Raw genomic sequence first — 23,893 nt, 5'->3', positions numbered from 1 at the left:
CCTTGGTAAGGGAAAGCCTCTGGATCCTAATGAGGCTTCCCCCATGCTCCTGTGTCCCTCGGCGGTCTTGCTGCAGCCAACAGAATGCGCACAGCCGACAATTTGTCAGGCTGTGCAATATTTACCTTTTCTGGCTCCAGCGGGTGGCGCTGTTGCGGCTCTCCACTCGGAAATAGGCGGAAATAGCTGATCTCTGTTGAGTCTGTACTAGGCAGGCGCAAGAGACTTGCGCCTGCGAAGTAGAGCGGGCCAACAGCGTTCGACTATTTCCGCCTACCTCTGAGCGGATCCCTGCCGTTCGGAGGAGCACAGTGAGACCACCGTGGGACACAGGAGGATGGGGGAAGCCTCGATAGGATCCGGAGACTTCCCCCACCCGAGGGGAGTACCCCCCAGGGGGCATATTGTGGCTTTGTGGAAGCCGGGATTACTGGCAAAAAAAAATTGGGCCACCATGCGCCCAAATTTACATGTTATGCCGCTAAATGTGGGTTTTATCATAGGAGCCTATAGCAGCTCTGTTTTTTCCATGAGGCTCCTGCACCCTTTTTTCCTGGTTTGCCTCCTCCGGTGTTTCTGGTTTCTGTTGCACTTTATCAAATGAACATGTACCAGACAGTGCTGGTGATGTTTTAAACCACACATCAACTATGTACAGCAGCATCAACTCTCTGCTGCTGGGTGTCCTGATTGTACAATGTGTTCAAATACTCTTGTCTCTATGATCCCTACTATTGTCTGTTACATAGTTACTGTACATAGTTATTTGGGTTGAAAAAAGACATACGTCTCTCGAGTGCAGCAATACGGAAGATGTTGGCACTATAAAAATAAATAATTAACAATAACTATTTCTGTTTCTGTGCCCCCCACACATCATCCCCCCTCCATGGGCCCACCCACTGATTGCTGTGCCCGCTCAATAGCCACCCCACCCCCATGTCCAGGAAAATGTGCATGCCTCCGACACTGAAGAAAGCTTGATGCAGCAAAAAGTGGGCGTGACCATGGCATATTGTGGGTGGAGCCAAATACTAGCAAAACACAGGTAGTCCCCAGTTAACAAATGAGATAGGGACTTGTAGGTCCGTTCTTATCCTTTATCCATTCTCTTTTGTCCCCCTCTTTTCTTCCTGTGCCTCTTTTGTCCCCCTCTGTCTCACCTCAGTTTGTGCCTCTTGTGTCCCTCTGTGTGACCTCAGGTTCCCGTCTCATCTCTTTTCTCCCTGTGAATCTTTTGTCCGCCTCTGTTCCCCCTGTGCCTCTTTTATCCCCCCGTGTTACCTCTTGTACCCTTCTGTCTCAGCTCGTCCCCCTGCCCTAGCCAGGTATAGGTGCCCCCAGTATAGGTATCCAGGCATAGGTGCCCCCAGTATAGGTAGCCAGGTATAGGTTCTCCCATTATAAGTAGCCAGCTATAGGTGGTGCCCCAGTATAGGTAGCCTGGTGTAGATGCCCCCAGTATAGGTAGCCTGGTATAGCTGGTGCCCCAGTATAGGCCAGCAAGATACAGGTGCCCCAGTATAAGTATTCAACTATAGATGGTGCCCCGTTATAGGTAGCCTGGTAGCCTGGTATGGGTGGTGCACCAGTATAGGTTAGCTAGGTACATGTGCCCCCAGTATATGTAGCAAGCAATAGGTGCCTCAGTATAAGTAGCCAAGTATAGGTGGTTCCCCAGTATAGGTAGCCAGGTATAGGTGGTGCTCTAGTATAGGTAGCAATGTATAGGTGGTTCCAGCCCCAGTATAAGTAGCCAGGTATTGGTGGTGCCCTAGTATAGGTAGCAATGTATAGGTGGCTCTAGCCCCAGTATAAGTAGCCAGGTATCGGTGGTTGCCCAATATAGGTAGCCTGTAGCCAGATATAGGTGGTGGCCCAGTATAGAAAGTCCACTGTAGTGGGCTCACTCCTCTGGTCCCCACATTCAAGCACTGATGTCACTCTTCTCTCAGTGCTGGAACACGGTGTGCTGGTTAGTGAGCCACAGACCCGCAGCCAGCACATGCGGCCCTTCAAGTGCTTTGGGTGGGGGGGCTTAGGGACCCCAGAAGCCCTGGGCACTTCACTGCAGTGTCAGTTGTCCCCCCCCCCTGATGGCTGCCCTGAGTGCAGCTGTGACAAGATTAAGAAGTCCCTCGACGAGGTTTTGGGAGTCTTAGTGCTGGATTAGTGGAGGCTAAGGGGGTGGGGCAAGCCTCTGGATTATCAACTGTTTTACCACTTCAACTTTCCTTTAGGCCTGGAACCCACTAGGAATCACTGCAGCGCTTTAAAATCACCACAGTGACCACAGCGCTTCCGATTTGCAATACCTTTTTTTTTTCAATAAAACTTTATTATACTAACCCAGCATCACTCTTCCGTAGCCCCGCCCTCTAAAGGAAGAGGTCATAGGTGCTTCTCTAGGATCAGAGGAGCGTCTGTGACCTTTTCCTTCAGGAGGTGGAGGTAGGGATAGAAGAAGGAAATCAAGACACCGGGATAGTATTTAAAGTTTTTTATTCAAAGTGCGATCGCTCGGCTCCGCAAAGTGCTGCATAATCTCTTTGATAAGTGATTTATGCAATGCTTATATACTTTTGCGCTCAAAATGCAGCATGTCCTACGATTGTGATTACCCCAAATCGCAATCGCACTAATGGGTTCACCCCATTGATTTTCATTGGCAAAGCGTTTTTGGAAATCACCAGCGATCATCGGCAAACAGGAAATAGACACATTGTAGATTTATTGCAGGATTTGTATCAGCTGTAGCAAAACAAGTTTTTCTTTAAACTTTATTATGCTGTTGCTTACCTTTTAGCAGAGAGGAAGTTCTGAGTTTAGGTCCGCTTCAAACTGAAAATAAAAATATGAGACTCTGTGCTATGATACAACTATTCTATTTACCATAAAAAAAAGAAACACAAAAAAAACCGATTGCATACGGTTATTTTCAGGTCAGGTTCACTTTAAAATTGCCGGTGCCTAAGGGGCACACGATTCTCTCCTCACTCCATCATTTATGAAACAATCCTTCATTATACCCTATTCTGGGGATTTTAGCTTTGGGCGTGTACTTCTATTTGTGCAATACAACAGCAATGTCATCTGGTGAGAGAAAAGCTATTCTTCAATGACTCTTCTACTTGTACACTTATTTGAGTAATGTTGCAGCATTTCTTTGTGAATTTATTTATTAATTTTGTATTTTGTGACAACAGCAGCCAGTCAGGAAACCAGTGCTAGAAAATGACCTGTATATATAGTACCCTTTCCTATTTGTTAGCTACACGCTGTGTGTAATAAAAAGTAAAAAAAAGCAGGAGATCACTGATAAAGTTGAAAAATGAAAATGTACATCATCAGGGTTTATTACAAACTAAACTATATAAAGAAATTGAATCCTAAATTGTATTGCTTGCTTAGTTTCCTTTTAATTTACTTTAGCAGTTTTGTTTAATTGACATTTTAAAGTCCCACTCCAGGACTGTGCTATGTGCTAATAAGCAGAAGGCCTACTTTTTTTTTCTATCAATCAAGACTCTTGGAACTACAAATCTTGCTTTAGGCCTCTTACACAGTAAGACATTGCGTTTGATGCGACGTTAAGGTCGCATAACGTGCCCCTAACGCAGCGCATTGAAAGACTATAACTTGGACGTTATTTAGCCCTGCGTTTGGTGCGCCGTTTTCGTCGCACAGTGATAGAACGAAAACGGCGCATGCATTAAAAAGAAAACATTACTGAGCATGTACAAACAGTCTAACGCAGCTAAAAACGTGCATAACGCATAGCATGCAGCACTTTCATTTAAAGTGCAGCGTTAGAGACCAACGCAACGTCTGCACTGTGAACAGCCCATTGATTTTTCATTGCTATAACTTATTGTGCGTTACATGTTGTTGTAACGTGCGACTTTAACATCGCACTGTGAAAGAGCCCTTAAAACTATGATCATGTCACCTGAAGCAACATGGCTGAAGTTGTTGATAACTGGCTCTGCGGAAATAGCAATTACCTGGCTTGGTGCCATCATGCTGCAAGTGTTTAAGGTGGCCACTAATGATCCAATCTTTTTCATCCAATCTTACCATTTTGATGTAATATAAGGTAACTGCCTGAAGTATCCATTCAGTATATACAATTAATTTACCTTTATACTACATAGATTTGGTAAGATTGGTTGAAAATGATCAGATCATTAGGGCCCTTTCACAGGAGCAGTTAGGCCTCTTTTCCCACGGACAGTTGAACTGTGTGCTCAGCGAGCAGTTACCAGGCAGCAGTGAGCAGTTAGTAGGCAGCAGCAAGCAGTTAGCAGGCAGCAGTGAGCAGTTAGTAGGCAGCAGCAAGCAGTTGCCAGGCAGCAGTGAGCAGTTGTGAGAATTTGAGAGGCATTTCACTGCCTATCAACAGTCCATGGTAAAGAGGCCTGCTTATCTATGTGCAGTTGATCTATGTGCTCACCAAGTAGCAAGCAGTTGTGAGAGGTCGACGGGCATTTCACTGCCTATCAACCGCCTGATTGAAAGGGTCCTTAGAAACAAGTAGAAAAAAAGCTATCCAGCAGCCTGCAGCTCTCAAAGCTATGCTACAGGAAACAGCTGGCGATAGCATTATTAAAAAGTACTTAAAGTTGTACCTAAGATGTAAAAAAAAATTAGCCGGGCGCATCCACTAGGTGGCGATAAAACTCCACCAGAATTACATCTTTCCCTACTATCCATGGCGGCCTGCAGGGGGAATAGTAGTTAACGCCACCTAGTGGATGCGCCCGGCTAACAGAAAAGTACATTTATTTAGAATAAAAACATTATGTACCTGCAAATGAATATTATATACTTACTTCGCCAGCAGTTCCTCTCAGAAACTCACCATTTCTTCTAACAATGCTTCCTTCCAGTTCTGACAAAATTCTGACATGTTTCCCTATGGCAGGTGTGGGCGATAATACGAGTTATAGGGTCATTGCCATTTTTAAAATGCAGGTCAGAGAATTCCATCGATCACAGTGGACAAGCAGAATATAGGAGAGATTGATGAGCAGACTACATGGGAGGTAAGTATGACATGTGTATTTTAATTTTGACTTTAATTTTCAGTTCAGGTTTGCGTTAAAGTGGCACCATAGTAACATATAATAGAATGTAGTCAATTATTCAGGATACATACTTTTACGTTTATTATCTTGGTTTTAGTATCAGAAACACTTCATGTACATATTGCTGTATATAGCTCTGCCCTCCCAGTTATGTCACAGCCTAGGCCAGTATTTCTCAAATAGAGAAGTCGGTGAACAGTTCCCGAACCGTTCGCCGGCGAACACCTCACCCTGTACTACTTCTGGGTCACTATGACCCGTAGTAGTACAGCTGCAATGGGCCGGCGGTGCGCGTCCTTGATCGCGCGCCTGTTGCCGGGCACTTTCTGCACATGTGCGTGATGTCAACAGGCGCGCGATCAAAGATGCGCACCGCCGGCCCAGCGCAGCCGTACTACTACAGGTCAAAGTAGTAGCGGCCCATAGAGATTCGCTGGCAAACGGTTCGTCAACATCTCTATTCTCAAACCTCTCCTCCTGACCCCCCAACATTGGCCTCTATTCATAAAACTTTACCGCAACTTTACCGCTCAAAACAGCTGACTTTCCCGTCCATTTAGCACAGTGTGTATTCATAAAAGCTGTTTCCGCATGAAAAGTTACAATTCCCGAGCAGAGCGATGCATTTCCGCCTTGTGCGGTGATTTTCTAGATTTATCTAGAAAAAGTACCAAAATGTCCATTCATAAAGATTAGAGGAAGCGGTATGAGGACGGGAAATACCGCTTCCTCGGATGTAGCGAGAAGCGTGCGGAATACATGCAAGTGAATGGGACAGACCTCCCAAGCAGCAGCAGAGAGAGCAGCGCACGGAGGCAGTCTGCCAGCTTCTGTGTTTCCGCAAGCCTACCGACAGCCTACATCGGGAAATCTCCGCACTGCTATCGCAGCTGGAAACATTTTTATGAATGAGCAGCCAGAAGTCTAAAATACTGATGAAGTATTTTCCCTCCACTAATTTCTTTATGAATAGAGGTCAAATGTTTTATGAATAGAGGTCATTGCATGTTTTGCAGGCAACCTCACCTATGCACAGGTGGGGTAATTAGTGTCTCAGCTACATGGAGCTCACCTAGCTGAGATACTAATTACCCCACCTGTGCGTAGGTGAGGTTGCCTGCAAAACATCCACCACTGGGGAGTCACAAGGACAGGTTTGAGAAACACTGGCCTAGGCTGTTTAGCTATGTGGAATTCTCCTCCAAGGACATTCTGGGAGAACAGGTATTATTTTTGGAGGCATCACAACACTCAGTGGTACTTATCCGTTAGCCGGGCGCATCCGGCAGGTGGCGCTAATTACTATTCCCCCTCCAGGCCGACATGGATAGTAGGGAAAGATGTAACTCTGGTGGAGTTTTGTCGCCACCTAGAGGATGCGCCCGGCTAACGGATAAGTACCCACTCAGTATACAAACATTTCTCAGTGATGCACCTGCCAGCAGTAAAGATGCCACCACCTGTGATACATTTAAAGAATGTAAATCCCAGATAGGAAAGGGATAAGAAAAGAATTAACAATGGGCAAACACTGACTTCCTAATTTATAAAGTAATATTGTACAAAATGAACAGTTTTGTTAAGCTATTTTAGTACAGTTTCTCTTTTAAGCAAACAGTAAACACATCAATAGTACTATTAAAAAGAAAAAAGGAACATTTTATAAGGTGACAAAGGTACTTTTTTGATCTGTGTAACCCTTCTGACAGGCAGCAGGAGGCACAGGAGCTGCCCACCTAGATTTCTTCAGCTAAATGGCCAGTTGCAGTCCAGGTTGTTGCTCCTCTCTGCCACTAGATTAGTCCCGCCTTCCCACAGTAGGGAAAAGCGGGAGTTGCTAGTGGCAACCCAGGGCTGTGAGGAGAGTTAGTTGGAAGCCTGTGAGGAAAGAGGCAGGGAGATAGAGGAGCCTGACAGACTTGTGAGGGAAGAGCTCAAAGAGGAAAGTGTGTGAGGAGAAAGAAAGACATCAGTGTCATCCTCTGCTCTGCCATGCATTGGGGGCTAATGACCAGGGGAGATCAGTGCACCTGAGCAGGCAGCCAACCATGCCAAAGCTCCACTAAGCACCACTGAAGGGCTGGCCTACCTCTCAGTGATCCTCAGTCCCCACCCTTCTTTGGGACTGACTCTCTTCATACCAGAACCACACTAGCCCCCAGGGAGAGGGGAAGCGTGAGGAAACTGCAGCCGCCTGAGGCAGTGTGGCTTATTCCTATGCTGTATGACACACTGGCCTCCCTGGAGCATGGCTAGTAACCTGCACTTCTGCCCGCAAACAGTGCCGGTGCCCACTTAGGAATGGACTGCCGTAAGTATATAGGATTATATGTATACATTTCATAATGCAGATAGTGGTATATCTTACACTATGGCACCCTTTTACTAAGGCTATGTGGTACTTATCCGTTAGCCGGGCGCATCCGGCAGGGGGCGCTAATTACTATTCCCCCTCCAGGCCGACATGGATAGTAGGGAAAGATGTAACTCTGGTGGAGTTTTGTCGCCACCTAGAGGATGCGCCCGGCTAACGGAGAAGTACCGGCTATGTTCACAGTGGCCGTTGCATTCCCTGTCCAGTAGGAATGCAAGAGAATGGGAAAGCCGCATCGCATGTTATCCGCACATTGCATCGCATACAGTGAAGTAAGGTGAAGCATACAGTCAATGAAAAGTATGCTTCACTGTCACTTTTAACACACACGTTTTGTGGTAACACACCACATGCAGGAAATGCACTGCATGGAGTACGTTACATTGCCACACGCCGTTACAACATAACCCACCCGAGTAACAACGCGGGTGCGTTATGTTGCAAATACGTGCACACCAAACACGCCAGCCCACGATCGCTATTAACATGAGGCGGGCTGCGTCACACCATGCATGCCAGCTGCGTTGGCTCCGCCCACCACCACCTTTTAGCATCTCATTGATCTGTATGTAAAAATAAACTTAGAGAATCCGTAGGGCCCTTTTCCACAAATGGCTTAACTGCATGCTCAGTGAGCAGTTACCTGGCAGCAACAAGCAGTTAGGGCTCAGCCACACTATAAGCGCTTTTCTAAACGCTTGTGATTGATTAGCGCTTTCTGTGCACTTTTTAAAAATCGCTCCCGTTCACTTTACAATCGTGTAAAAACCGCTGTGATTTTTCGCATACACCATTGCGGGGATTTTTACAGCGATTTTATGAATGGGAACGATTTTTAAAAATCGCTCACAAAGCGCTAATGGATCACAAATCGCTCAGAAAAGTGCTTATAGTGTGGCTGAGCCGTTACCAGGCAGCAGCAAGCAGCCAGTTACCAGGCAGCAACAAGCAGTTGCCAGGCAGCAACAAGCAGTTGCCAGGCAGCAACAAGCAGTTGCCAGGCAGCAACAAGCAGTTGCCACAAGCAGTTGCCAGGCAGCAACAAGCAGTTGCAACAAGCAGTTGCCAGGCAGCAGCGAGCAGTTGTGAGTTTGAGAGGCATTTCACTGCCTATGAGCTGTCTGTGGAAAAGAGGCCTTAGGGCCCTTATCCACGAGCAGTTGATAGGCAGTTAAAAGACTGTCAAACTCTCACAACTGCTTGCTGCTGCCTGGCAACTGATTACTGCCGCCTCATGAGCATGTAGTTCAGCCATTTGTGGAAAAGGGTCCTATGGAATCTATACGTTTAATTTTTACATACAGATGGTCATTGCGATGCTAAAAGGTCTGCCTTGCATGCACATTTAATACAAATTGTATGCAGTTGTAAACTGGACCAATCAGATTCAATTCCTGAATCCTGAATAGCATGATTGATCCCATTCCAAGGTGCATACAATTTGCATGAAATTTGCATGCAAGTCAAAATTATTAGTATTTTCATTGACCATATTTCGAGATCACTACGAGCATCTGCAAATGCTTGAAAATTCAAACTTTAGAACTGGAGGCCTATAACTAGGGGCCTATTAGGCCTGGACCCCACTAGGAATCTCTGCAGCACTTTAAAATCGCGGCATCGCTGTGTACAGTGAACCCTAGGGCGATTACGCTCGTGATGCGCCGCAATTTTAAAACGCTGCACATTAAACTGTACAGCACTTCTGATTAGCGTTTTTAAATGTTATAAACATTTTATTATACTTACCAGGTGTCCTGATGTTCAGCTTTGGTCCGTAAACCCGCCTCCTAGAGGAAGACCACTGTTCTGATGAAGGGGACCCTTCGTGGCCCCGAAACAATTGTTAACCGTAGTGTTGACATGTGATTTATTAAATTTTGCTCATTGAGAAGCTGGTGTGCTGACCAACCTTTCTACTTCTTGGATATTGCTTGGGATGGTGCTTAGCTTCCCAGGTCATACACCCGAAGCAACTACTAGGATAAGTGTGCCGCTCTGCATCTCTTTTACTTCCTAGAGGAAGAAGTCATAGGTGCTTCTCTAGGACCAATCAGAGAAGCGTCTGTGACCTATTCTGCTAGGGAGCAGGGCCACAGACGGATGCCGAATATCGGAACACTCGGTAAGTATAAATAACTTTATCTAAATTTAAAAACGCTCGCCCCCCTCCCAGCAAACTACTGGAAAATGCTGCATGTTTTGCGATTAACTCTAATCACAATCGCACTAGTGGGTTCAGCCAAAAACACCCTCCTAGTGGGTCCCGGCCCTAAGGCAGTGTTCTCACTGCCGCGGTTGCGGTTAGTGATAACCGCAACCGCGCTGCATGCAGCGGTTTGCCGGCGACGAGCGTTCCGCGATTTGCGATCCTGATTGCTCCAAAACCGCCGCAGTGTCCAATGATTTTTCCACGCTAATCACGGGAATATCCCTCCCGCAAAACGCCGGCGGTATTCACCGGCGTTCTGCGATTTTAAGTGTGAACGGGCCATGAGGGTTGTTTAGATAGTTTTGCACTAGAAGACACCCCTCTTTTCCATCCCCGAAAAATAGGAGGCATGCCTGTGCTGTACAGCAGTTCTGTCTGATGTCAATCTGACCGCCTTTGTTTATTACACAAATTGGGGCAGTACTCAGAATTCTAACTGTTAGGCCTAGTGCACACCAGAGCGTTTCGGCTGCGGTTTGCGATCCGCTAGGGTAATGTATTTCAATGGGCTGGTGCACACCAGAGCGGGAGGCGTTTTGCAGAAACGCATACTCCCGGGCTGCTGCAGATTTTGGATTGCGGAGGCGTTTCTGCCTCAATGTTAAGTATAGGAAAACCGCAAACCGCTCTGAAAAACGGCACTTCAGAGCGGTTTGCCAGGCGTTTTTTGTTACAGTAGCTGTTCAGTAACAGCTTTACTGTAACAATACATGGAATCTACTATACCAAAACCGCTACACAAAACCGCAAACCGCTAGCTGAAACGCTGCAGAAAAAAAAAAAAGCGTTTCAAAATCTGCTAGCATTTTGCGGCTCTGCTAGCGGTTTTTGGTGTGCACTAGGCCTTATTGCTGATGGCCGAATTGCACTATTTTGCTCGTACTTTGGGCTCTGTCTTTTGCCGACACCCAATTACTGCTATATTAACATTACAGCCTATAGCGGTGCCCACATGCCTGCCTGCCTTGGGTCTAAAGAATATGTGGGTATGTAATCCTGTGTATGGGTGACTGGGGAAGGGGAGTTGACTAATGCCTCATCAGCTGCACCTCATACAGAAGTCAATGGCTATAACAGAAATGCCTTTCTGCAGTGCCTCTTCTCAGCAGAAAAGAGAGGCAATGAGTGAGGTGAGCATCCAGACCCCACCCAGATGTGTTGCAATGATGCACTGACATGCCCTAGTGGGACGTTTTGGTACTTCAGGGATCTTGAGTGAGTAAAATGGGGCATTTGAGCAGGGGTGTAACTAGAGGGGAGAAGCCCCAGCGATCACAGGGGGATCAAAAGATGTGGGAGGCAGCCAACTACTTACCTTTACTTGCTCTGACACAGGGGACCATCCTTCAGATCAGGTGTTTCTGTGGCTACACTTGTTATGGGTGTGAAGATCATGATGGCCACATTTGACCCTTGTGAGATGGGCCCCAAGGCCATGAAAGGCACCAAGGGGAGACAAGAGAAGGGGTATGAACAATGGGGGGGGGGGGGGGGGGGGGAGGGGGGGACGACGTTGTAGCTACACCACATCATTTGAGTTCTAGGGGGTTCAGAATTTGGTTTCTTAGAAGGAAGCTAGACCTTTTTAAAGAAAAAAATATTCTTGATCTTGGCCTTTAACTCCATATTATTACTGTTAAAGTGAGACTAAAAATCTACTCAGCAGAACTGAAAAGGCCTGGTGTTTCTTTAACAGTTTCACAGTATCAAAACTTTGTTTTTCTTACCAAAGCATCGTTTTTAGCTGCATTTTTAGCTAAGCTCCACCCATCAAAGAAAAAAAGCCCGGGCTTTTTTCCCCTTATGCTGTGCAGAGCATGATGGGATTTCCTAAGTTGTTGTTCACGTTGCCTAGCAACTGGGAGCGGTGCTCAGGACACAGGACAGTTGGAACTGTGTCTCATGCTCCCTGTCACTTCCTTTCAACCAAAAAAGATGGCTGCCATGATGAAATCAAACATTTGCCTGTTCTTTTAAAACAGGGTGGGTAAGAGATTATATTACCTATTTTAATTAACATAACTAATGTAACTTAATGACAGTATGTTTGTTTAGGCTGGAGTTCCTCTTTAAGTTTTGATTTTGCTGCCTTTTGAAAACCTGATTTATACAGTATATTTACTGTTGTAATTCTCAGCCCTTTGAAAGCATCCAGGCTTACTTGTTTTTTTTTTACGCTCTGTTTGTATGCAACCTTTTATGCTTGCCTACGGAAATAAAGCTTGCATCAAACCCTTTATGCAAAAAGGTCACGCTGTTCAGAGAAACTGGCAAATGACAACTCCTTTTCCTGACGCCAGGGGGTGCTCAAGAGCCATTTGATAATGAAAAGTGGGCATTTGCCAGTTATGGCGCTGCGCAGGATATTGTGAAAATAAGCAACCTTTGAGGTCTTTACATCAGCTCTGTCATAACGCAAATGGAACAAGCAGCCTATTGATTGCAATATCCGAAGACACTCAGTAGAGGGAACTCACGCACGGTCAATGAATAGCAATTTGCTTTAAAGATCAAAAACAATGAATCCGATCAACACAATGGCATTTGGAAGTTCTTCATGTAACCTTATATTGAAAGGTAATATTCATCATTTTTCTCCGAGCATTGTTAAGAAATTATGAAACTTCCTAGAACAAAAATGCACAATCCTATTCCCTAGTGCTGTACACAGGCTTGCATTTACAGCACAGGAGCCTATAGGCACAGATGTCCTGGCACCTTAGACTTCACCCTCCATGCAGGGTCGGCCCTAGACTTTTTGCCGCCTGAGGCAAAATTAGAAAAAAATCGCCGCCCCCCCCCCAGCCGTGGGTGTGGGGGGCAGCCGAGCTGCAGGGGTAGCGGGCAGAAAGGGGGTATTGGGCCTAGCCGTAGGGAGGGGGGTTGGACTCCCCCCTCCCTTGCCTGGGTTCCCCGATCTGCGCTCTTCCTCCAGCGTTAAGTACCAGCGTGCATATGATTAAGAGGCAACGGACGGGGGAATCACTTACCTCTTCCGCGTTCCAGCGTGCGCTCCACTGATGTCACTTCCTGCAACGCCGTCCACTCACAATACAGTGGGCGGCGTTGCCGGAAGTGAAGCTGGAGGAGGAGCGCAGATCGGGGGACCCAGGCGAGGGAGGAGAAGGTCCGACCCCCCCCCCCCCCTCCCCACTGCTAGGCCCAATACCCCCTTTCTGCCAGCTACCCCTCCAGCTCGGCGGGCGGCCCCCAGCATCCATGGACAGGCGGGTGCCGCCCCCCCAGATCTGCCGCCTGAGGCAAATGTTTCACCCCGCCTCATGAGCGGGCCGGCCCTGCCTCCATGAATCTACAAACCCCCTCCGAACCGTACCACAGGTGAGCTGGCTAGCCCAGCTGTCACTTCTCCCTTACTTCCCTTGCCCATTATAGCTACAGCATTAGCATAGCATTAGGTAGCCAGAGGTACAATCAGTATTAAAGTGTACCAGAGGTGTTACAATACAAAGATTCAATACTTACCCGAGGCTTCCTCCAGCCCCATAAGCACATCTGAGTCCCTCGCCGTCCTCCTGCGATCTGCCGTTCAGTCCCGGTAACTGATTCAGTCTCGTCAGTCAGGGTCTCTGGTTTCCTTTAAGTAGCTAGTGGCACTAGGGAAGGGGAGTAAGCCACCTTTCCATCATCAGGCGCCTGTAGGCACGTGCCTACAGTGCCTTATGATAAATCCGGCTCTGGCTGTACAGAGTGCAATAAAGATAGTAGTGGGTAACAATCATGATTGGTACAAAACTATTCATAGGAATGTCCAATAGTATAAAGATATGTAAATAAATACAGGGCATAATCCATACATGCTAAATTTGGCCCGCAGGTGCTTCCCTTACTTTACATTACATTTGTCTCACTTAAGACTACCAGCAAAGCTATGTTGGGGTGAAGTCATAGATCATCAGGGAAGCCATTTGAGGGAGGGAGGTTTAAAGCACTGACACCAGGGAACAGTTTAGGGTGGCCGGTGGGGGGGGGGAGATTCACTAGACATCCGAAAAGCTACTGTAGCCTTTTTCAATAGCAAAGCACTTTTAGGAATCGCTGAGATTCGTAGAAAGCAAAACCCTACTAAAAGCGCTCAGGTGGGCTCCCCGCTTAAAGGAGGTCTGTGGAGCAGAAAAAAAACTAAAACTGACACTTACCTGGGTCTTCTATCAGCCCCATGTAGCTGTCATGTCCCGCGCCGTCCTCCTCTGATCACCCGTTACCCGCCGCCGCCGGTTCCAGTACAACCGATCCAGATGATCAACTGCGGCTGCGCAGCTTTGGCCGCGCTGGTGCACACTGCTCCTGCGTCATCGGTAGCGTACTGCGCAGGCACAGTACAAGAAAACCTCGCACTGCGCCTGCGTAGTAAGCTCCCGGAGACCCGAGCGGGAGCGAGCATTATTCGTCTTGTTAGACGAATAATAGACCCGCGGCGAGAAACCGAGGATTGTAGGAGGAGAGTGTGGGACATTACAGATGCAGGGCTGCCAATTACTGAGGCAATTACAGTAAGTTCAAACGGAAGCAGTAAAAAAGGGCGCATATTGCTAATGGACAAAAAGGGTGCGGCCACAGGCTGCAATGCAAAATATCCGCTATTGGGCCCACGACAGGAAATTTGGGCACCCAAGAAATAGCGGTTGCAGGGATCGTGTTAACAAAAGTTTTTGTTTACAGAATAAGGTTTATTACAAATATCATTTACAAATTCGTTTTGGACTTTGTGTTCTACTTATTTTTTCATTTTTGCATTTCGCTTTCAGGACTGTAACAAGTAAATTTTCATTTACATTTATTTTATCATTTTTTAAATTTTGTTTTCATATGTATAATGCTTAAATATCGTTTTCAACCTTATTGTAACGATTGTGGAATTCTCTCCGTGGTCAGCGCACAGGACATGCGCTGACACTGCGGAAATCCTCCACAAGCGTATAATTTGAGAGAACCCAGCAAAAGGTGCAACGCACCTGTAGAGGGAGATTCCTGTCGGCAGATGGAGCTGTAGAGTGCAGAGGAACAGATCCTCTGCCCTGCCACAGACGCCAGACAGGAATTGTACGAAGGGAAGAAACGCAGGGCAAGATAGCCCTGAAAGAGAGAGAGCAAAGCGACAGAGGGTATGTGTGTCCACCAATCTAGTCGCCACCCTGCGACGATGAACACACAGCCATGAAGATCAGGTGAGAAGGCAATCGCAAGAGATGGCGATTGCTAACAACACAAGACCGAATAAGCACAGATGAGGAATGTATGTATGTCCACCAATCTAGCCGCCAACCTGCGACGGTGCACACACAACAGCAGAAACAAAGTAGGAACGTAATCGCGAGAGAGGCGAATGCCAGAGGTGACACAAGGCTTAAGCAAGACAGGGCACTGGAGTAGCAAAGGCACAGCAAATCATACAATGAGAAGATAAGGAAAATAACAAACGCTAACTAAACGCGAACACCGCACTCATTCGCAACAGTGAGCGCGTTTACAGCGCGGTCTCCACGTGTTAAGCACAACAGAGACAAGCACGCCTAACTAACCCCCGCCACACAAACACGAAACAGAGAACGTGAGCACTTGCTTAACGGTTACCTCACCGAGCCTACAGCAAGCGTTCGTATCAGACAAGACAGACGGACGGGAAGTAGGATAGGAAAGATCCACTGCTCTTTCCGCCAGAGCGCGTGCGATCCAGGTAAAGTAACAGAGCTAGCAGGATCCACTGCTCTTACCGCCAGAGCAAGTGCGATCCAAGTATAGAAGCAGAGTTGGCAGGATCCACTGCTCTTTCCGCCAGAGCGAGTGCGATCCAAGCAAGACAGACAGATGAGATAGCCGGTGGCAACCGCTGCTCCAGCTATACTTCAATAAAGCGATCAGAAGGATCCACAGCCGCTACCGCTAGAGGCTAGTGCAATCCAAGTAAGACAGATAAAACAGAAGGGGCTACCAGTAACAACCGCTGCCCTGGTTAGCACCCACAGACAGAATGATTTCCTGACAACCACCGTTGGCGACAGGACAATCGCAACAGAGAGACAATACAGACAAAACAGATAAGCAGGCTAATTGCACTAGAGAGGCTGCCTAGTGCAGTCCCCAGAATTACTCTAAGCTAGCTACAACAATCCAACAGGAAAGGCTGACACTCCAGGAGTGATTTAACAAACCGTTATCACCAGCGAAGCCTTCTGGTCAGCAGCAAGCTTTTATACTGCCAGCCCTCCAACGAGACAGCTGAGCAATTTGCATGTATGCAAATTCCTCAGCAAAGCAACTCTGAAAGTTGCAAGATGAAGCCAGGTCTCTTTTCCAGAGACCTGCATCTCTCAGACATAAGGAATGGTCAAACAGCTGGCTGCCTGTGCAGCCAGCTGAGCGGATCATTACACTTATTCTATTAGAAATACATCGCTTTTGGTATTAACTTTGTTTAGACTTATAATGCGTTGATTATAGTTTTTAGATTTATTACTTACTAATATATCGCTTTTATTACTGTTATTTTAAGATTTGTAATGCGTACGTGATTGTAAGGCTATTTATTCTATTATATGTATACCGGTATACCTTTTTCTATTTATAATATTATTAATGTGTACGTGATTTTAAAGCAGAATATAACCCTGCATTCCAACTTTGCTCTAAAACATTATTTACAGCATATTATATGCAACCAGCATTTTTTTTTTTTACTAGACCAGCATTGGAAGAGTTACACACAGAGCTTTAACCTCCCTGGCGGTATGATAAATGCGGCCGCGGGAGGGTTATTTTTCCATATTTATTTATTTTTTTTTTTTTTGCATGTAGCTAGCCTAGCGCTAGCTACATGCTTCCCCCCCCCCCCCTCCCTGCGGCGTCCCCCAGTACGCGCTGATCGCCGCCGGCACGTATGCCCATCCGGAAATCCATGAGTGCTTCCCCCGTCGCCATGGCGATACACGCGATGACTTCACCGACGTCATCGGGAGTCCAGATCCACCCCTCAGGGCTGCCTGGCACTGATTGGCCAGGCAGCGCACGGGTCTCGGGGGGGACACCCTCTGATGCGGCGAATCGGCGCGGAGTGGCGGCGATCGTAAGTAACACGCAGCTAGCAAAGTGCTAGCTGCGTGCATAAAAAAAAATTATGCAGATCGGCCCAGCGGGGCCTGAGAAATCCTCCTGAGCGGCTTACCACGTGTCCAGCACGGGGTTACCGCTAAGGAGGTTAAAGTTCCGTGGAGAGAAATGCTCGCTGAAGTTTAGATAGATACATTTAAGTAAACACAATGTAACAAGTGCGGAATGTGACTTACTCTCTCTCTGTGTTCGGGAGCTCCTGCACAGTCAGCGTGTGTGTCACATTTCACACTTGTTACATTGTGTTTACTTAAATGTATCTATCTAAACTTCGGATGTGGCAGCATTTCTCTCCACGGAACTTTAAAGGGAACCAGAGAGGATGCAATATACATACCTGGGGCTTCCTCCAGCCCCATACACACGGATCGCTCCCACGCCGCCGTCTTCCGCTGCCTGGATCCGCCACCACCGGGTCCCGTCATTGCCGCGAGTCGGCAAGTCGGCCGGCGGACGCGGCCAATTCTCCGCATCACAGGGTGCTCTCCCCATACAGATACGCATGTGGCTGCTGACTGCGCAGCCGCATGCGTACATGTATGGAGGGAGCCCCTGTGATGCGGACAACTGGCCGCGTCCGCCGGAAGTGACGGGCCCGGTACCGGCGGATCCAGGAAGCTGAGGACGGCGGCGTGGGAGCGATTCAGGCTTATGGGGCTGGAAGAAGCCCCAGGTATGTATAAAATCTTTTTCTTTTTTCACCCCCCGTTCCTCTCTGGTTCCCTTTAAAGCTCTGTGTGTAACCCTTCCAATGCTGGTCTAGTAAAGAAAAAAAAAAATGCTGGTTGCATATAATATGCTGTAAATAATGTTTTAGAGCAAAGTTGAAATGCAGGGTTATATTCCGCTTTGAGGCTATTTCTTCTATTATAAATATATAAATTATTATATTCATGTTCTTTATAGTGAAATATTTTAAGCATTAAATATATTGTTTATATGTGTGTAAGGGTGTTTGTGCAGTGGGGATGGTTAGGGTTAGGCACCACCTGGGGGGTGGTTAGGGTTAGGCACCACCTGGGGGGTGGTTAGGGTTAGGCACCACCTGGGGGGTGGTTAGGGTTAGGCACCACCTGGGGGGTGGTTAGGGTTAGGCACCACCTGGGGGGTGGTTAGGGTTAGGCACCACCTGGGGGGTGGTTAGGGTTAGGCACCACCTGGGGGGTGGTTAGGGTTAGGCACCACCTGGGGGGTGGTTAGGGTTAGGCACCACCTGGGGGGTGGTTAGGGTTAGGCACCACCTGGGGGGGTGGTTAGGGTTAGGCACCACCTGGGGGGTGGTTAGGGTTAGGCACCACCTGGGGGGTGGTTAGGGTTAGGCACCACCTGGGGGGTGGTTAGGTGGTAGGCACCACCTGGGGGGTGGTTAGGTGGTAGGCACCACCTGGGGGGTGGTTAGGCACCACCTGGGGGTGGTTAGGGTTACGCACCACCTGGGGGTGGTTAGGGTTAGGCACCACCAGGGGGGTGGTTAGGGTTAGGCACCACCAGGGGAGTGGTTAGGGTTAGGCACCACCAGGGGGGTGGTTAGGGTTAGGCACCACCAGGGGGGTGGTTAGGGTTAGGCACCACCAGGGGGGTGGTTAGGGTTAGGCACCACCAGGGGGGGTGGTTAGGGTTAGGCACCACCAGGGAGGTGGTTAGGGTTAGGCACCACCAGGGGGGTGGTTAGGGTTAGGAATAGGTACAGGGAGGGTTCTGTGTGGGAGTAGGGTTAGGTATAGTTACAGTACAATATGCACCACCAGGGGGGTGGTTAGGGTTAGGCACTAGTGATGGGCGAACAGTGTTCGCCACTGTTCGGGTTCGCCCAGATTTTGGCCTGTTCAGGTTCGGTTCGGCACCCCCCCGAACACCTCATGGTGTTCATGGTCGGAATTGCCGCTGCCTCTCACCCGCTCTGCTGTGGTCGCTCATTTCTACTTTTCACCCATCGATAAAGGAAGCAATTCCGAAACGCCGACGTCTGGGTAAATTAGAGGAGGGTGTCAGCACCTCATCTTACACTGTTTGCTACACTGGCTTATGCTTACTATCATATTGGGACTCTGTTCCTGGACTTTGCATTACACTTGACTCTGATCTCCTAGAGATTCATACTGGTCAAGATGCAACATTGGCTCATGATTTATGTATAGCCCCCTTCTTTTGGAGTATGTTCTTATGCATTGATGTTACTGTACATGCATCTTTTCCAGTCAACTGTGGGCATTTTAATGTATTGTAGCTTTGTACTGTAATTTTGTATGCCATTTTTGTGTGCTACCTTTTACTGGTACTGAGAGTTCAGACCAGCATATATCATTACTATTGTGAATACACTTTTTCTAAGCATTTTGAATTGGCTTGGTGTGCGTGTCTTTTTTCTATTAATTGGTGTTCATCTTTTTGACACAGCACCCCGCTTGTATTGCGATATATATACAGATTTTATGATCCTAGGTGTGCAATACCTAATCTATGTCGGAATTGCCCCCCACCCCTCCCCGCTAAGCTCTCCCTTCTGCCAGTACCCTATAATTAAATTTAAGTGCCCAAAAGTACCTGAGGAGGAGGAGGGCAGGAAGAGGGAAGCCGGAGTTCTTGGGCGCTAGTACCATCTGGTACTTCCGCCCTCTCTTGACGCACTTCCTGTTTACATTTGAAGTCGCGTCAAGAGTGCGCAGAAGTACCGCGATGACGCGTACGAGGGTAAACAGGAAGTGCGTCAAGAGAGGGCGGAAGCACCAGATGGTACTAGTGCCCAAGAACTCCGGCTTCCCTCTTCCTGCCCTCCTCCTCCTCAGGTACTTTTGGGCACTTAAATTTAATTATAGGGTACCGGTAGAAGGGAGAGCTTAGCGGGGAGGGGTGGGGCATTTCTGACCCCCCCCCCCCCCGCGCTTGGGGCATGCTCTCCTTTTATGCTGGGACCTTATGGGCCCCAAAGGGACATGTTCGGGGTTCGGCTCGAACATGCCGAACATCAGGGGCATGTTCGGCCGAGCCACACCAAACCCGAACATCCAGATGTTCGCCCAACACTATTAGGCACCACCAAATGGGGTGGTTAGGGTTGGGCACCATCAGGGGGGTGGTTAGGGTTAGGTACCACCAGGGGGGTCTAGGGGTTGGGGATAGGTACAGGGAGGGTTCTGTATGAGTAGGATTAGTTATAGTAACAGTACAATATTTGTAATATATACAGTTTATTAAATTATGTATCTTTACACAAAGGGGTGGTCTAGGGGATAGGCAGAGATCTGTGTGAGCCTATAGTTAGGTATAATTGCAGTAAAATACCTGTAAAATCTACCATTGTATTACTATTATTATGCTTAATACTAGTGTAAATATTGTTTTTTGTTATAGACGCTATTTGACGTTTCATTTCCGATTTCATTTTTTGTTATAGACGGTATTTTGCATTTAATTTCCATTTATTCAACCTATTTAGCACTAGATTTTCATTTATAAGCTATAAACGAAAAATATTGTTTTACATTACAACTTATAATTTCGGCTATATCCCACGCCCTTTTTTCCAGGCGCCCTTTTTTGATGCACACGTTTAAACTCCTAACCCTCATGTACAAATTGTCGAACATTTTTCTCATAAATTTGCAAATCCCATCCTAACCTTCTCAGTCTGCATGTACAGTCTCCTATTCTCCACCTTGGCCACCCCAGCTCACTATCAAATCCAGGACCTATCACTTATTTTTTGTGAACTCTCTTTCACACTTTTGATTTTCCTATACCTCCAAGGCCTTCAAGTGTATTTCAGGGAGCAGGAAAAAAGGGCGCCGGCTGAGGGTGGACAAAAAGGCCGCTGCCATAGACTTTAATTCAATTATTGTTAACACAGAAAAAAAAAGCATGAAAAAAGGGCACCGCAAAAAATTGTTAATAACATAACGTTATAGTTTTTAAGGTAGTAATCGTTTAAAGGACTTACGAGGCCAACGGAGGAAAAAAAGTTAATTACCTGCATCGTCATCTCAGGCACGGAGGGCGCGGACGGCGTCCTCCGTGCCTGAAACGACGATGCGGCTGCGCAGCTCTAGGGCCGATCCACGCTACGTAGCGTGGATCGGGGGGGGGGGGGGGGGGGGTTGGCGCTAGAGCTGCGCAGCCGCACTCGCGACCAGGCGGACTGCGCAGCCGCGGCCAGAGGAACCGGCCATCTTTGGAGAGGCAGGAGAGCCCGGGCCAAGGGGTCGGGAGCCGGCCCGGGGGGGATAATGAGCGGGGGGACCCGGCCGATCGGCACGGAGGGCGCGGACGGCGTCCTCCGTGCCTGAAACGATGATGCAGGTAATTAACTTTTTTTCCTCCGTTGGCTTCGTAAGTCCTTTAAGAAGTTTAACGGTATAGTTTTTGTCGTATTATTTCGTTAATAAGTACAGAATTTTCGTTTTCAAAGTTATCGTTAATATATCTAAAAGGGTGTTTCTGCAGAGGGAGTGGTTAGTGTTAGTCAACACCAAGGGAAGTGGTTAAGGTTAGGCACCACCTAGGTGGCAGTAAGTTTTAAGCACCACCGCGGGGGTGGTTAGGGTTAGGCACCACCGGGGTAGAGATGTCGCGAACCTCCGATTTTCTGTTCGCGAACCGCAATACACTTCAATGGGGAGACGAACTTTAAAAAATAGAAAAAATTCTAACGCCTAGAAAAATAATAGAAAACATGTTTCAAAGGCTCTAATACCTGGAGGCACACATGATTGAGTGAAATACACATCAAATGTCCCAGGCTAACATCTAGGTTTCACACAGACCCCTATTTTAGGGCACCCTTCTCCTCCCTCCACCACCCTTCTACCCTTCTACCTATTCCCTCCTCCCTCCTACCGAAGGGAGGAGGGTCTCATCTGCCAGAGAATTATATTATTTCAAAAGCCAGTTTACATACCATAGCTGAGAATTGAACCCAGGTTTCACTGTGTGGTGGGCAAGTACCACAACAGTACTAACTGAAGCTGGCTTAGCATTTACCATTTATGCTTAATCCAAGAGAAAAATTAGACAAGATAGCAGTGTTAGGAAGACTTGCCTAAGGTCTCCTACTGAATAGGTGCTGACTTACTGAACATACAGAGACGAGATTCGAACTCTGGTCTCCTGTGTCAGAGGCAGAGCCCTTAACCATTACACCATGCAGCCACTGCTTACAGATATGTAGCCAGACATGGCCTTGTCTTTTGTGTTCAACAGTTGTCAAGAGAAAAATTAGACAAGATAGCAGTGGGTGGAGGGAGGAGGGTGGAGGGAGGAGGGTGGAGGGTGGAGGGAGGAGGGTGGAGGAGTCCACAAGAGCCTAATTAAAATCTCCCTAGCAGAGTGTGTAGCAGCTAGCCCTTAATTAATTAGTATAGGCAGATGAGTGAGTCAAATGGCTAAATGGCTCAAGGACCTTGCCTTGTATAAGGGGGGGGGGGGGGGGCTCCACCAGTGAGTGCAGTCTGATTGGCAATAATGTGTCTGCTGACTGTGATGGAGAGGGTTAAAGTTCTGCTCCATAGAGCATTATGGGGCGAATCGAACTTCCGGGAAAGTTCGCGTTTGGTAGGCGAACCCGAACCACCGAAGTTCGCCTGGAACCATTCGGGACATCTCTACACCGGGGGGGGGGGGGGGGGGGGGTGTTAGGCCTAGAGGTCAAAGGATTCACTGCCTCATTTACTAGATATCTCATCATCTCACCAAATAATTTCTCCATACCCACATTCTAGAATGGAAGCTATTAAGGGTGTGGTGCTCCCCCTAGTGTTTCTCACCTTTGCGGTATTTATTCTATCAAATAAATATCAAATAAATATACCTTTATTCAAGATCAGATTTATACTTTTTCCATCTTCAGGCTAGGTTTTTTGCTGTTCCTTATCAATGTGTAACCTCTCCCCTCCCATTCCATGACTAGCCGAGTCAGGTTATTTTTGGTGCTTCCGCTGCGCCAGAGATAGATTAATGCTTACTGTGTAATTTGGGCACTGGCAATATCCTCTTCTGCGTGTAACATCTAGGTACAGCCACCTTAAAGGGGAACTGTTGCGAAAATCTTAAAATTTAAAACACATACAAATAAAAAGTATATTTCTTCCAGAGTAAATTGAGCCATACGTTACTTTTCTCCTATGTTGCTGTCACTTACAGTAGGTAGTAGAAATCTGACATTAACGACAGGTTTTGGGTTTGTCCATCTCTTCATGAGGGATTCTCAGCATGGCCTATTGGCCTTTATTCTTTATAAAGACACTCTCTGAGAAATATTTATACAAAGATGCTGGCCATCCTCCCTCCTTCCTGGATGGAGCAACTGACATTTACTAAGTGCTTTTAAAAATAAAGTAAACCTTGAGAACCCCCCATGAGAAGATGGGCTAGTCCAAAATCTGTCAGTAATGTCAGATTTCTACTACTTATTGTAAGTGACAGCAACATAGGAGGAAAGCAATACATGGCTCATTTTACTCTGGAAGAAATGTACTTCTTATTTGTGTGTTTCCATGTATTTTAAATTTTAAGATTTTCGCAACAGAGGTCCTTTAAACAGCATCTCTACTCTTCCATATCTTGCTCCTCATTTGCAGCCTTCCCTTTTCCATTTGCCACCCAAGGCTTAGGCCATTGTGGCCTTTCCTAAAATCGTCCCTGCTTGTATTTATGGATGTTATCATACCATCATGGTGTGTATTTAGTTTTGTACTTGTGTTGCTGAACGTTACAAATTTACTGTGCATGGAGTGTGTGGATATTTATGAGAGCATCATTATTTTTGCCTAAACTGTACTCTGTACGGCACTAAATAAGTATAAAATAATAGTGGTAAAGCATGCGACTCTCTAGTTGTGAGATCAACGAGGGTTGTTCTACTTTGTGACATGGGCAAGAGGTGATGGTTCAGTATTGTTTCCAGCTTGTTTGTCCATCTGTAACATCCTACATATGGCCATAAGAATACAGTAGAGCGGATTATTACACGGTTAAAGGTTAGGCGCAAATTGCCGTATAAGTCTCAGTTTTATTCTCCAGCAGCTGAATCTTCCATAATAATTGCCGTTTTTTTATGACTCAAGATTTCTGCAAAACGTAAATGAAGGTCAGATCTTCCTC

The 23,893-nt window shown here is 47.1% G+C and overlaps 1 protein-coding gene across 1 annotated transcript in view; it reads left to right on the top strand.

Moving 5' to 3' along the window:
• Nucleotides 1–6,960: 6,960 nt before the first annotated feature.
• ADGRA1 (adhesion G protein-coupled receptor A1) overlaps nt 6,961–23,893 on the top strand; it is a 1,508,265-nt gene continuing 1,491,332 nt past the window's right edge. The window contains exon 1 of the transcript XR_011024438.1: nt 6,961–7,398. The gene's annotated coding sequence lies outside the window, so the exon portion shown is untranslated. The remainder of the gene's footprint in view (nt 7,399–23,893) is intronic.

The sequence above is a fragment of the Hyperolius riggenbachi genome, chromosome 10 (assembly GCF_040937935.1).
Source record: "Hyperolius riggenbachi isolate aHypRig1 chromosome 10, aHypRig1.pri, whole genome shotgun sequence".
In the NCBI taxonomy this organism is placed as follows: domain Eukaryota; kingdom Metazoa; phylum Chordata; class Amphibia; order Anura; family Hyperoliidae; genus Hyperolius; species Hyperolius riggenbachi.
Note: the sequence above shows the minus strand (reverse complement) of the source record. Positions and strands in the feature narration are given on the sequence as shown.